Here is a 13,660-nt window from a genome sequence, read left to right as displayed (position 1 = left end):
TAGGGATGGATAGAAACTACTTCACTCCATCCCCATTCTCCTTTCCATATCTGGAGGTGACTAAACTCTAACCTACCTCCTCATTACTATTCTAGTTAGGAAACTCAGAGATATTATGAGAAGCTGAAAAATAAAATACTCATTTTTTCTGAAGCCTGGAAGAATCCCTAGATTTCATTAGCAAACTGAAAAGAGGGTTCCTCTGCCCACTGACACAAAAGGCAAACTCAAGAGGCAGAGGCTGATGAGAATAGAAAGTTTTTATGAGGTTCTGAATGCTCTGGGAGAATGAGGGATGCCCCGTCTCAAATCAAAGCTCATCTCCTCCGCAAACTGCAGCAAAACCCAGCCATTCTCAACAAGACAAAAACAAAAGGCAGGGCCCAGAGTCCCTGCTCCATTTTAAAGTACCCTCCTTTGGGAATGGCAGGCAGCTGCTAAGTGATCATCTGGGTGGCTTAGCTTGTCCCCAGCTGCTGTCCAGCTTCAGGCTCCCTTTCGGAGGCTGTGTGTGGAGCCCGAGCAGCCATGGCCATGTGCCTGCCAGGGCCACAAGATCACGTGCTCCCAGACAGAAAAACGCGTGAACATGCATGGGTGAATGCTTCACCTGGTGTGCAAGTGAGAGAAAGAGAGATTCCCTCCTGGAAGCCTTGTGACTGCTAAGGTCATGTGACCCATGGAGAGGACAGGCCAGTGCAGGTCCTGAATAGCAAGAGACAAGCAAGGGGGCATTTCAGTGTTCCCCTGGAACTATATTTGTTTTGGGTGTGGGATAGGCCAGGTGCTTTCTCAGAATGAACTTCCCAAATTTTTGTACACTTCAGGTGAGCCCACCTCCCAACCAATCCCTCTTTCCCCAGGCTAGACTGACAGGCCTCCTTGCTTTAGCACCTCCCCTACCACCATGTTGACTTCTATGGCACAAGTGCCTGCCTTGCCCTGGTCTCACCCCAATCTAGTACCAGAAAGGGGTAGAAGGGTTTTTCCCTCGATCTAATTATCTCGCTAGGCTTACACATGTTAATTGTAAGAACTTTCCACTGCTGCCTTCTTGGCTGGGGGCAGGGACACTCCCCAGGCACTCCATCAACTCCTCGCCCTGTCCTGCTGTGCCACACCCTAGTCCCTGCACTCAGGGAGTTGCCAACAGTGTAGGATCACAGAAAGCAACCAAACCAAAAGCCTAACTAAAGGGACCCTAGAAACCCCACACAGCCTCTCAAGCTGATGGTGGCCTTAGCAGGAGGGGTGGGCATCTGCAGGCAGGAGTAGGACCTCTGCACGGGAGGCAAAGTGCCCACAAGGCTCATGCTGAGTTACTCGGGCAATGCAGCCTCACAAACCCACAGAAGTGCAACCTGGCTCAGCTGCACAGCCCCGCCCTCAGTAATCAAACCTCCAACCTCCATCCCTGAGGGGTGTGGCTCAGTGCACAAGTGGCTCCCAGGCCCCATTCCCACCTGTAGCTCTATTTCCCCTGGCGGCCCCTCCTGCTCCCTGCCCTCAGCCTGCTCCCCATAGTCCAGACAGGCTGTCTATTGTTATCCATTTCCCAGTCTATCTCAACCTTTCCTTTTCTAAAATAAAAAAATATATAAAATAACTAAGGACACAGAGGTATGTGCCTGTTCTTTGCTCACAAAAAGAGTGCCAGGGCTTTGAACAGACTGCAGGTCCTGGACTCAGGACAAGACTCTTTCTCCTCTACCCTGCTGTCTGTGCAATTAGCTGCTTCTACTTTCCATTTCCCCAGTTAGAAACTATGTCCAAGAAATGGTATGCTAGTAAGAGCACTGACTGCCCAACCTATGTACTCAGTACTTAATTAGCTTGCCTGTTATTATCTGTTTCTTCCCAACCACAGAGTAATTTCCTTAAGAACACAGTCAGCTTCTTTAGGTCCTTTATGAGCAGGGAGCCAAGAAGCAGGCACAGAGCAGTAGCCACATCTGAAGTCAGATGGCATGTTGGGGAGCGGAGACCCCTCAGCCGAGGTTGGTGGGGAAAGCACAAATGAAGTGACCGAGTTAGAAGAAACAGCATGACACCTTCATGAGAAGCAGACGTTGGGGACTGAGACTGTTTTCTTCATCACTGTATCCTCTCTTCATGGCCGCATCTTAGCATCCAGGGGGACTAGCAGCTGGCCCATATCAAGACTCCTATGCTTGTTCAATAACTAAATAGCTAAATTCACCCATAAAAAACAGCATTGGACCTGAAATACATTTTTATAGAAAAATAACATAAAAATTAATTAGGTTTGAAGGAATACACTGTAATGCTAAAAGTACAAGTGGGAATGGGGAGTCATTTTTAAGTGTTATCTGAGAAGTAGCAGGTACCCAGTTTCCTGCTCTACGGGGAAACCTTTTTAGTTCTATCACTGGGCAGGATGCTGTTTTTCTCTGTAAAAGGAATATAAAGTTTTTACTACACATAGCAAGCAAAACATTGATCCCTCAGAGTGAAAACAGAACCATAAACCCATTAAAGAAAACCCAGGCATTGAAAGCTCAGTGGGGCAGGCAGATAATGCCCCCCTGCCAAAGATGTCTGTTCAAAATATCCAGAACTATGAATATGTTCAATTTTCATAGTGCTAAACTAGCACCAGGGAATTAAGATTGCAGACAGATTGATGAACTGACCTTAAAATAGGAAGGTTATCCTGGACTATTCATTGAGTCCAACTTCACCACAAGGAGCCTGACATGTGGAAGAAGAGGGCAGAAGTGTTGGTGTGGAAGAAGGCAGCACGGGGGAGGGAAGAAAGGCTTGAAGTGGCTTGAAGATGGAGGGAGGGAGTCGTGAACCAGGGAATGTAAGTGCTCTCTGGAAGCTGGAAAAGGCAAAGAAACAGATTCTCCCGTATGGCCTCCCATATACACAGGTCCAAAAAAATATTGAATGTGGATGGTAAAGAAAAAACAAATTTTTAAATAGTTGCTTTTCAAAATAAGTTCTCTGAAAATATCAATGCCATATTTTTTTCTAAGGCCAATTTATTAGTGTCCAAAATCATTCTCATTGTTTAATAGTTAACAAAACCTGCTTTCAAATTCTCAATGTACAAATACAAACCAGAGACAAAGGAATTATAATACAGTCATTTAAATACAAAGGTTGCCCTGACTGGTGTGGCACAGTGGGCTGGACATCGTTCCATAAAGGGAAATGTCACCCGTTCGATTCCCAGTCAGGGCACGTGCCTGTGTTGTTGCAGGATCTGTGTGGGATCCAGCATAGCAGAGGCAACCCATCAATGTTTTCCTTTCTTTCTCCAGAAGGAACACAGACCTGCCTACCCATTTCAGACTTCTGACCTCCAGAACTGTAAGATAAAAATCTGTGTTGTTTGAAGTCACTAGATTTGCAGAAATTTGTTAATTCAGCAACAGGAAAATAACATACTTGGGTTAAAACAAAACAGAGCTGCAGAACCATGTAACTTCCTGTGGAAGTTTGGGGCACCTGCTTATCGGAGCTGCTTGGGAGGGGCTGGGAGGGGTGGGAAAACCCTGTCTGCAGAGGAAAACTGAAATAGACGTGATGTTCAACTAACTTTGAGTGTGCGCATAATTACAGAGCTAGTCATTGTTCTGGGCCCAGTGTGCTGCCCCCAAATTCGTGTGTTCAAAGTCCTAGCTTCCAGTACTTCAGCATGCGACTTTATTTGGGAATTGAGAGATAACAGAGGTAATGGAAGTAACTAGGTCCTGAGGGTAGGCCTTAACCCAATACAATGGGGGTCCTTACAAAGCAGCTAAGTTGGAAGACAGACACAAACCATCTGAACACAAAGAGAGCCATCTACAAACCAAAGAAAGAGGCCTGGGGCAGATCCTTCCCTCACAACCCTACCAAAACCTTGACGTGGGACTTCGGGCCTCCAGGACTATGAGGTAATGAATTTCTGTTGTCTAAGCCACTCAGTTTGTAGTACTTTGTAGGGCAGCCCTAGCACATGAATGCAGGGGACAAAAGCACTGAACCAAGTATCTGGTTCTCAATGAACCAAATGCTTTGTCAGGTCACCCTGAAAGACCCGGATGGCCCCTCGCTGGCTGTGAGTGGAGAGTCTGGGCTACTGAGGAGGGGAAACAAGACTGACCGCACAAAGCCCCGATTCCAGCTGCAGTTCAGGGTGGGTGTGCTGCCCATCACAGCAGCCTTTGTTTCTACAACAACCGATGGCTCTTCCCAAGTAGTGGGAAGAAAGCTGGACGTGAAATGTAGGAGAAACTATGATGGGGAAAGGATTCGTAACCGAAGGCAGCCACAATCACAGAAATGAAAGGGAAAGAAAGTGACAAAATGGGACTGAGGTTGAGGGACTGGTCATGAGAAAAGGAAAAAGAGAAAAGACAGATTAAGAGAAAACAGAAATTTGGTTAACAAGGAAGAGCATATCACACTGTATAGTTTTTAAGCATCTCACTTCAATATCACGACTCTACAGATGAGAAAGCTGAAGCCGAGAGCAGTGAGCCCAAGGCCACACATCTGAATAACCCCATAGTCCTATGAGAAGCAATTGGTTTCTGCCTTCCTTCTCCCCGTTGCTCCCTCTCCAGGTATGCACACAGGCCCCACCCACATCACTGGGCTTTCCTGCTGCTGCTCTTTGCCAAAATCGCTGAGGCAAGTTTAGTCTCTTGTTATAAAAACATCGAAGGCAAAACCCACAAGATGCTTGTTACGAAGAAATAAAAACAGATTCGTTCACCTGGGGATTATTGTTTGTTCACATGAAATACAAACAGCTGCTCACAACCATCCCACTCTCCGCCTCCTCCCTCTTTTGCTTCCCTAAGGCCAAAGTCCACCCCTAGCGGCATCACCCCTTCCCCACTCACCCACCTTTGTACCTCCAAACCTCCATTCACTACCGTGCCCCTCTTCCAGTCACTCTGGTTTCAGGTGGAACTGGCCCAGCTAGAAAGAAAGAAAAAAAATGACCGGTTTGGGTAGGGCAAGGTGTGCCAGTCTCAAGGAAATGCTTTTCGGTTCCTCCTGTGGGGCGTGGCTGCCTGCAAAGGATGGAGTTCGGGCGGGCTTCCCCACAAGAGAAGTCTGTGGGCACTGAGGTTTCCGGGGCTCACCACACACTAGCCAGCCGGAAACCTCTGCTGCAGCTGTGAAAGCTGGACTCGTTGCTCCTCTACTACTCTTCCCCTTCCCCGGGGATTGATTGGTAGATGATCGGGTATACAGGAAACGTCAGTCCAAGTGAAAAATGAAGTCGGTCCTGATAAAGTACAACAGCGCCACCTCGAGTCCGACCCTATCGCAGCAGCCTTCCATTGGCGCTGAAAACGGTCAGGCTTGGCCACTGAGCTTGATTAGTTCCACCCCGGGACAATCACAACACGGAGTTTTTGCTGGGCGTACCAAATAGTTTGACCACGGCTATGACATAAGGAAATTGATAAGGAATAAGTGGAAATGTAAATGCCAGATCTAGGGCCCTGACCAGGGTGGCTCAGCTAGTTAGGTGTCATCCAACAAAGCAATAGGTCACTGGTTCGATTCCCGGTCAGGGAACATACCTAGGTTGTGGGCCAGGTCCACAGTTGGCATGCATGCAAGAGGCAACTGATGGGTGTTTCTCTCCCATTTCCCTTCCCCTTTCTAAAAATAAATAAATAATATCTTTTTTAAAATCCCAGAACTAGGTAACCAATCATTAGCATATACTTTCTAAATACACACTGGGCTCTCCTCTAGGAGCACAGAGGTGAGCACAGGAGTCATCTTACCTGCCCGCGTGGAATTTACAATCAAAGGAAACACTAAAGAAAAAAAAATGAAGGAATTCCAAATTAGATGTTAACACCTAAAACAAGTTCAATTGAAGAAATATATAGGTCGTCAATAACTCGAATAGGTGACCAGTTCGTTCAGCATTGACAGAATAGCAAGCCAGAAGGGGCATCCGTCAGAACAGAGGGAGTTAGGGGGCACTGTAGTGCGGAGGGTTTAGAGACTCGGGCACTACAGTTCTCCAGTCTTCTCTATTAAAATTTTTATTTCCTTCGGCACTCTTTTTAAGTTGAATAAAATGTACTAAGTGTTGCTGAACTGTACATTTTTAAAGGGTTAATGGTTAAGTTTCTCTTATACAATTTTTTTTTTTTTACTTTTAGAAAGAGGAAATGAGAGGGAGAAAGTAGGGAAACACCCATGTGAAAGAGAAACACCAGTCAGTTGCCTCTCATATGTGTTCTGACCCACCAACCCAGGCATGTCCCCTAACTGGGAATCAAACTGGTGACTTTTTGCTTTGTGGGAAAATGCCCAACCAACAGAGCCACATTGGTTAGGGCTTCCTTCAATTTTTTAAAACAATGACATTTCATCAGTCAATTGCTCTTCCCATCCTTTATGTCATAGCTGATTAATAAAAGCCAAATGAATGGGTTAGAACTATACTATGTAATCTCCCACTACTCCTCCAAGCACCCTAACCTTGAGGGCAGAGATTGTGGCTTACTCATTTTTTAAAATATCTTATTTATTTATTTTTTTAGAGAGGGAATGAAGGAAGAAAGAGAGAGAGAGAGAAAAACATCAATGTGCGGTTACTGGGGGCCATGGCCTGCAACCCAGGCATGTGCCCTGGCTGGGAATCGAACCTGCGACACTTTGGTTCGCAGCCTGCGCCCAATCCACTGAGCTATGCCAGCTAGGGGTGGCTTGCTCATTTTTGTATCCTGCAATATCCTAGCTTATTGCTAGATACCCACTCTGATGATACACAGAATTCTGCTAAAAAATCTTGTTATTATTAAGGAGGAGCCATTATAAGCTACAACCTGTAGGACCTAAGGACTTTATAATTTCTGATAGAGAAAACCCTGGAAATAGCAAGATACAGAAACAGCTAAATACGTACGTGCTAAATAGAGAAATAGAGTGCTAGTTGAACAGAAGATGTAAACAGGAGGTACTACTCATTACACTCACGAATAAGGTGGTTAGAAATCTGATATTTTTCTTTTCTCCCCAAGTGTTCATTCCCTTAAAATTTCAACTATTATCTCTGTCCTTATTTCTGGCCCTCTGACTAATTTTCAGCCATGTTTCAGCCCCACCATCCCTGTCAGATGGTTATTTCTGCTTAGTACTAATTCAATAAGCATTTAAAAGTGCTCATTCTCTGCTCATGTTAAGTACTGAACAGCAGGAAGTCACACTAAATATACACTGGGGATCCCTTCATTCTACAGTTTCCTCCACATGAACCTTTACTAGATCCTGCTTTCCTCTAAACTCCTGTAACAGCCATCCACTCATGTGTTATTTAATTTCTCTTACACAATTCTACATTTGTAAGGGATCCCAGCTTGAAATCTGGTGGAGTGAATAGTCCTAAGATCTATTTATATGAAGCAATCCCTTGGAAATCATTTATTATAAAGCAAAACAAAAACCAAAAAAACAAGAGTCAGAGCTTCAAGGCTTTGCCAATAACAAGGGTAGCTTGGTGTTCAGCATTATGTCTGCCTCCTAAAGTCCTTTGGCCAAGGCCTCATGATCTATAACTGAGTCCTAAGGAAAGGAGACTGTAAGTACAACTGGTAGAGTTATTTCACACACAAAAACCCAATAAGCCAAAAACAAAGGAACAAAAAACCCTACATTAAACCTTGGATAGCATCGCTTTGGAACTATTCCAAAGGAATTTACCACAAATAGGAGGCAGATGATTCTTCCAATTTTATCTGAAAACACAGCTCAGCTTCACCACAGGTGAGCAGCAAGGGCTCCACAGGATGCTGGGCCTACCTGCAAGGCTTCATGGCACCGGAAACAGAGCGACCTTGATGGAAGCTGTAAGTAGATTCAGCAGCAGTGCCTGGTGCCTACACAGGGCTTCTAAGGCACTGAAAGAACAGTAGACAGCAACAGAGCAGGAAATGGTGAACTCTGTGTAAGACCTGGGATTCGGGTGGGTGAAAATCTATGAGGTGTTCCACTGCCTTGAAGACTCCCAGGGACAGTTGAGGAAAGGGTTTTCCAAAGAAACTAGAGGTTCTGCAACCAGCTAAAGGCAGAGACAAGAGAACATGGACTATCCCTCTTGGTACGCCCTCATGTTTACTCCAGCTTGAAGGATTGCTGATTATGGGTATATAACTTTCCATGTACATGTCGTTTCTTTTTACATTGTGTCTTGGTTTTCTGTTGCTGATACAAGTTATGACCAACTTGGTGGTTTAAAACATACAATATTATCAAAAATGTCATGTTTTGGGATATTATGCCAACTATACGCTCCACTTTCTTTCTTCCCCTTTTTCTCCCTTCCCCAAGATTCTCAGAACCATTCACTGTAATTTAGAAACTACTGATTTACATTTAGTTTCCACAGCTTACATCAACATGGACATGTTGACCTTGCTGGGCCTCAGGTTCTCACTCGTAAAATAAAGAGGGTGGGATAAATTAGCCCCAGATCCTTGCCAAGTTTCATATCCCCTGATTCTCTAGTCCCTGGACACAAAAAACTCATCTGGCCCAAAGTCATGCCTCCTGGAGCCACTCACCACAGCAGGACACCTCTGACAGGTAGACATCAGCACTGTCTCAACTTTATCAGTGCCCAAGCCCTGCTACCAGGCAGGCATTTTATTCACAAAGCTGATTGTCAGAAATGTTTGCTTGTGCTAAGTAAAAAGTATGACTTAACAAGTCTAACTCAAATTTATTCATTTGTGAAATGGAGATGAAAACTATCTACCCCAGAAAGTTGTTGATTAGTTCAAATAATATGCTTGAAGTACTTCTCAAAAAGCAAAATCATTACAGAAATAATTGCCATATTATTATTATCTGATAATGTTAATAATAATCTTACTTGTGTATACTTACACAATGTATGGTAGGTTATAAATTTATCTTTGAATAATTTTCATATTCCAGTCCCCTTAGGGCACAACATTAAAAATAATCCTGAATCAAACCTCTGACATGCATTTCTGGTAAAATTATTGAGATAAGTTCAACTACAAGTTAATTTTTAAAAATTCTACCTACCTCATTGATAACAGTAAAAAGAAGAGGGTTTTACTAAATGCCATTAAATAATTCTGTAAAGATTGATACTAATTAATTCATAAACACTCTCCGAATATGATTTTTCAACAAGTTACTTATCTCCCTAAGGGGCTATAAGCTTCAAGCTGAGTACCACAGTTTGGGTAATTGCAAATTAGAAAGCTTCGAAATGTTGCATCCATACTTAGTTTTTTCAGCCTATTGCACCCCATCAAATGGCACCAACTATAGTCCTTTTTACCTTTTTTTAAAAATGTGTTGTTCAGTGACAGTTGTCCCACCTTTTTCCCCATTGCTCACCTCAACCCCATCTCTCCCACTCCACAGTCTCTCCTCCCCCATTGTGCGTGCTCATGAGTCTTCTATTCCCATTCCTTTGCCTGCCCCTCCCTCCACCCCTCTGTTCACTGACAGTTTGTTCTTTATTTCCAAGCCTCTGGTTTTATTTTGTTCATTTGTTTGTTTTGTTGATTAGGTTCCACTTACAGGTGAGATCCTATGGTATTTGTCTTTCACTGCCTGACTTATTTCACTTAGCATAATGCTTTCCATTTCCATCAACGCTGTTGTGAAGGGTAAGTACCTCCTTCTTTCTTTCTGCTGCATAGAATTCCATTGTGTAAACATACCAGTTTTTTGATCCACTCACATAACTGATGGGCACTTAGGTTGCTTCCAGCACTTCACTATTGTAAATTGTGCTGCTATGAACATTGAAGTAAATAGGTTCTTTTGAATTGGTGATTCAGGGTTCTTAGGGTATAATCCCAACAGTGGTATCACTGGATTGAAAGGCAGTTCCATCCTTAGCTTTTTAAGAGATCCTTTTACCTTTTAAATCTCTATCATCCCTCTTTCCTCTTTTCCATCATTGAGTTCATGCCCTGTTTTCTTGCCTGAACTTTGGTAATAGGCTTCTCACTGGCCTCCATTCTTCGGTCTCACTGTCCCCCTAACCTTTCACATTGCTGCCAGAACATCTCCAAAAGCAAGTCCTACCATGTAAAGATTTTTTAAATCTATAAATTATTGCAGAATAAAATCTCTTAATGACTGCACATCTCCATAAACACCTTATTTCTTTCTATGTCTCATTATCTTCATACTATTCATATTCCTTACCACAGTAACAAAAAATACACATGAAGAAGCCCTCGCCTTCGTAAGCATTTGCATCCTCTGTTCCTCATGCCTGTGATCCTTCCCCTCCTAATTTACCCAATTCCTCCTGATTCTTTATAATTCCCCTCCAAGTGTTCCCTGATCTTCACTTCCAAATGTCTCCTACACAGGCTGCCTTGTTTTCTGAGCAGCTAGAGTGCTTCTCATTTGTGGAAGTTTGTTTCTTCTTTTAGGCTATATTTTCCCTTAGGGCAGAGACTACCATTTATCACTACATCTAGACCCTAGCAAAGTGCCTGGCTTGTCAGGCATGGGCTTGTCAAATATGGAAAGCAGATCAGAAAAAAAGTGATAAAACTGTAGTCTCAATGTACTTTCAGATTCATCTTGATCCCTGTATGAAGTTTATGAGGCACACAGGATATTGTGAAGAACATGTATGTTTTATTGTACCGTACATCTTCCCATCCCTATTCTGAAAATCTGGGTGATTCTGGTTTATCAGATGAAACCCTGGGAAAAGATAAAGCTGATGAAGTCTTATCCTGGCCACTGACAAGATCGTCTCATGAGTGGATAAAACAACTATGGGGCATTTACAGTGGAATACTACTTGGCCATAATAAAGAAAAAGTTCACCCTCTGAGACGGTATGAATGGACCTAGAGAAAAGTATGCTAGGTGAAATAAGCCAGAGAAAGACAAATACCATATGATTTCACTTATATGTGGAATCTAGTGAACAGACTCAACTAATAAGGAAAATGGGGACAGACTCATAGATGAAGAGCAGGATGATAGCATGGGGTGGGGCAGAGGTTAAGGGGTGAAGAGATTGAGCAGAAGAAAAAGGACTGATGGACAAGTGTGGAGATTGCTGCAAGGAGGATGGTAGAAGGGTCTAAATGGTAATGAAAAAATAACAATAAAAATTAAATTTTAAAAAGATCACCTTATTTTCAGAGATTATCAAGACCTATTTCCTTTCTAGATGTTTCCTATTAAACATGACACTTACACCATAATGTACAAAAATCACTCTTATGTAGTCGAGGTTCCTCCCGGCCCTTTTCAGCTGAAACCAAGTACTTGCTCCTGGAAGCTTTAATCTGTGTCAGCTCTAAGGCTTAAAGAACTTCATGACTTCACATCTCAAAATATTAGCCCTTGTAAGTACATTTTCCCACTTCACTAGGAGTGAAAGCACTTTCAAACACTGCCTCTTTGCAACAAACACAGGACCCCTGTGACACTGCTGTGGTTGGGGAATCTGTGACATGAACGCTCCCAGAGTGTTCACTCTTGGCAAACAGCAGGCGCTCTGGTGTATGGCTACTGAGTAAATGCAGCTCCATCTGTTCTGTCAAACATGCAAAGCTCACAGCTTCAAATACCACTCACAGCTCACGTGCGCCCACACTTTGCCAGCCTTCTGGCCCATCCCTGGCTATGCTCTCAACCGGGTAGCCTGTGTCTCTTGGTAAGACAGGCCCGGTCCCTGACCACCTGCTCTGAAAGCACTTATTTCAGTCCCATCCTCAAATCACAGCCAATTTGTCTTCTTTTCTTGTGTGCTTCCAACCAGTGTTTTCAGGTTGTACGGCTGTCCCCAACTCCACATTGTTAATTTCTTTTTCCAAGAAAACAGCTGTAACCCTGAAACAGGTGGCATTTAGAAGCAAGGGTGTTGGAATGAAGTGTTTATAATATAGCAATAATAATATAATATAGCAATTTAAAAACTCTCAATACCCAATAATAGAGGACAAAATTATGGGAAACTATAATTAAATGTTATACAACCAGTACAAATGATGAACATATTCCACACAGATAATAGAAAGAGTAAAAATAAAAATATTAGGTGAAAAAATACCTGTGTCATAAAGTATATGGTACATTTTTAAGCCATTTTAAGCAAGGACCAGTTGGAGAGTGAAATTACCCACAGAATTCTAAAACGTTATTTCTAATGTTTGTTAAATTGTTACGGTAACTGCAGTTAAAATCCCTTCCCTCTCCCTGAATTTGGATCAGTTTACCAATCCCTCTTTCACACATACACACACCAACATGATACAGACATATTTAAAAAAAATGAAAAAGCATGCTAATTGGTTGCCGTGGGAGCATCAGGCCTGAAATTGGACATTTTTTAAAATAAAATACTTCATGCCTTTCAGTAATTTTGCCTGGTGCGTATTAGCAACTTTTATTTCTTTTTAAACGTGTGAGGCAACCCAAGGTTCTTGAACAATCGATCCACTTTCTCCTGCTTGCCATTTCCTGAACAGGCCAAGTATGGTGCTTCTTACAGCCTTTGCGTCTGCTCCCCATGCCAGGAATGCTCAAGATGTTCAAGTGGTTACTGATCCGCCACGCCAGGGCTCTGTGTACGTTTTCTCGAATCATTTAGGAGACACCCCTCCCCTAGTTAAAATAATCATACCACCCAATATTATGCCTATTTCTATCCCTTTACCATGTGTATTTTCCCTTATAACATATATTGCCATCTGAAATTAAATTTCACACTTGTTTACATATTTGTTCTCTACATTCACTTACTAAAACAGCTCATTGGGACTCGAGTGTTTCATTCATTTGTTCCTCCTAGCCATTAGCAGGGTGCCTGGCACAGACCTAGGCTCATATGTACTTGAGTCGAGTATAAATAATTTGAAAGGTGCAGTGGGTCTGAGAAGTTACTTACACAGCACTGATGTACGCCATGGTTTCTCAGCTTGGGGGCACCACCTACTTCCTAGGGGGAAGAAATCTGTAATATGGTTGCAAAGAGCCTCCCTTCCTCTTTCTGAAAGATCCACATACAAACATACAATACGACCTCAGGCTGGAAGTTCAAGGACGTTAGAATTATGAACTCTTTCATCCATCTAAAGGAAGCTGTTTAGTGTAAATGCCATGCAGTCACCTCAGTGGAGATTACTCAAAAGACACAGAGGACCAAACAGAAACAAAGCATGCCTACCGCTGACCTCAGACACAAACTTGCTCATTCCATGGTGCACCTTCCAAAAGGAATCCCATCTTCTATCATCTCAAACTCATACGCCTACATTTATTAAATCACACTAGTGCACCTTTACATTTGGCTTTCAGTTGACTATTATTAAGTGAATCAAGTGGGGGAAAAGACAAAAGACAGGAAAACACACTCCAGTTATACATTTTCCTTTCAAGGGTAAAAATTTTATTTTCGATGAACTTCATGCCGCACATTTTCAAAGAGAGTCACATAGGAAAGCAAAAATGGTATCCTCCCCTCATCCTAGAAATAAATAAGCAGGGCATAAAATTCCTTTTTTAATCACGATACTTGAAAGTTTAGCACCAGCATCCAAAATGAACAGAAAAGGGAAAAAAAAGCATTTACTATATATATTTCAGATTTCTTTGGGGTTTTCCCCATGTGGTATTAATATTTCTTCTTTCAATTCATATCACCAAA

This window comes from Phyllostomus discolor, chromosome 2 (genome assembly GCF_004126475.2).
Source record: "Phyllostomus discolor isolate MPI-MPIP mPhyDis1 chromosome 2, mPhyDis1.pri.v3, whole genome shotgun sequence".
Lineage (NCBI taxonomy): Eukaryota > Metazoa > Chordata > Mammalia > Chiroptera > Phyllostomidae > Phyllostomus > Phyllostomus discolor.
The sequence above is the reverse complement of the archived record's forward strand: the minus strand, read 5'-3'. Positions refer to the sequence as shown.